The sequence below is a fragment of the Psammomys obesus genome, unplaced genomic scaffold (genome assembly GCF_907164565.1).
Source record: "Psammomys obesus unplaced genomic scaffold, mPsaObe1.curated_primary_1811, whole genome shotgun sequence".
NCBI classification, from domain to species: domain Eukaryota; kingdom Metazoa; phylum Chordata; class Mammalia; order Rodentia; family Muridae; genus Psammomys; species Psammomys obesus.
In genome coordinates this window covers 1,101-3,290 of record NW_026596359.1, presented here as the reverse complement: position 1 = coordinate 3,290, position 2,190 = coordinate 1,101, and the positions used below count along the sequence as shown (strand labels likewise).

General features: G+C 54.5%; 1 pseudogene; it reads right to left on the bottom strand.

The window, feature by feature from the left end:
* Nucleotides 1-858: 858 nt before the first annotated feature.
* On the bottom strand, nucleotides 859-1,761 carry LOC129669299 (endoplasmic reticulum-Golgi intermediate compartment protein 1-like; annotated as a pseudogene).
* Between the last annotated feature and the right edge of the window lie 429 nt (nucleotides 1,762-2,190).

Sequence of the window (2,190 nt, the reverse complement as noted above, 5' to 3'; positions counted from 1 at the left end):
GTGCACAAAATGTGCCTTTTGTGCTCCTCCAAGGATGACCTCCCAGCCACATGGCCCTGTCCCTTGGCACTGCAGAATGTAGTTGGGTGTGGGAAAGAGAGGCTTCACGATGGGAACCAGCTCTTTCACCAAGAAATGCTATTGCCACATAGCACAGTGGTTGGGGCCATTGGTGGGGAATTCAGAACAGCAAAGACAAAAGAAGAAGGGGCACCTGTGAGCTGCCTCAGGCCTGCCAGGCAAGTCTGAGTCTCCACCATTCTGCCAAGCAAGTGAGCATCTGCTTCATAGAACGAGGCAGGGGTGGGGCAAGAGAAAAGACCTGGGCATGAGGCAATGGGCAGAAACAGATTCCAGCTACAGAGCCGTATTTAGGGGATGGCCTGCCGAGTACCATTCCATGTTGAAAGTGCCAGGTAGCAGTACCTGTGGGCATCATGGTCCCAAGGCTGAGAGCTCAGGTTGGCTGCTGGGTGAGAAATCAAGCTGTTGGTGTGTCCAAATGGTGGGGGCTTAAGATTGTCAAAGCCTGTCTGAAAGCTGGTCTGTGTGGACTCTAGGCTGGTCCTTAAGAGAGAAAAGACGGCAACGTTTCCAGGAGGCGTCACCAGCATCCCTGGAGTACTTCCCCATGCCTGACTCCCGTCTTGGAGCTCTGCAGGGAAAGGAACACCATGACTCCCGGTAGTGTTAATTTAGCTAAAACACGGGGAAAGGGGTAGCTGAGGAAAATTGTGCCACCCATTACTACCACCCCCTTTCACTCACACACACTGGGCCAGAGAAGGCAGAAGGACATAGGATGCTGGAGGCAGAGCCAGCAGAGTCCCTGGTCCTCAGTCACTGGACATCAAGAAGTCAGTGAATCTTGCCCAGCTGGATTCTCTTCCACACTTCCGAGCTGGAAAGACGCAGGAGCCCAGAATGCCGGCCATAGTGAAGCTCCCGACAATGACGGTGCAGATCGTGGTGATGAACCTGGATGGCATCTCTGTACTTGACTGGGATGGGCCTGAGGTCATAGCGGAACCAGCTGGTGGGGATGGTGCAGCCCGTGCGGCTGTAGGCAACAGGCTCCTTGTTGAACGCTGTGGGTTGGTAGGAGTGGAGTAACGCCGCTTGCCACTCTTGTCCTCATACACTGTGGGCACAGCCTTCAAGATGCAGTCCCAGGAGGCCAGGGGTTTGGAGGTGAGTCTGTCTGCTCCTCCCAGAGCATTGAAGGCTCCGCGAACACCCCGGGCCTGTAGTGTATCCCCGAAGGAGAGCTTATGGATGATATGTGTCATGTCCGGGTTCTGTGGGTGGGCTGTGGCACTGTGCCCACGGCCCACGTGGAAGTTGCCGGGGGCCTGGCTGATGCTAAAGTGGCCCTCGAAGAGGCTGCCAGCTTCGCTGTTCGGTGGGATCTCGATGGAGGTGTTGACGTGGCCCACTTCGTGCCTGCCCATCTCATCTTGAATGTCAAGCCCGACCAGTTCACAGTGCATATTGGGTAAGCTAATGTTGAGGCTGACGTCAATTTTGCCTCCGATGTCCTTGTCTGGGTCATCGATGTAGAGCTCATCCACCACTTCTGTTGTGATGAATCCAGTAAACTCTTAATAGGAAGAGGATGAAGAGGCAACAGCAGATGAAGATAATGGCACCAGTGTACGCCGGCTGTGTGAGGTCCTTGGGCACCTTCCTGTAGATATCAAACCTCCTGAAGTCAAAGGGCATCGTGCCACTGAGCTGGTGGGATCGTTGCAGGACAGGCGGGCCACAGCCCCCATTTGGCCTTTGGATCAGGAGGATGAGGACATCCAAGGTCCAAGGCCACAAAGTACAGCCCTTCCCCACCAGCCCTGCACCGCATTATCCAAGGGACCACAAGGGGGCGCCACAACACAAATGCAATTGAGCACACATCATTGGCTTGCAGAATTCACACCAGACTGGCAGGTAAGAGAAAGTGGGGTTCCAGGCAGGGCAAGGTCTGTTCAAGAGTAAGTACAACATTAGAGGAACAAGAACCGGGAGGAAAATGGCATTGGAGGGCTCTCTGAGCACCAGCCTTGTGCTAACCAAGCACAGGGTTGCTCTCGGTGCTGGGCTGAGCTCCTTCCTTAAGGATGCAAGAAGAGAGGTTCCCTGAGCCCTGGTCTGAACATTCATTCATCCTCATTTCTTCAGCTCCCTTAGCAGGAG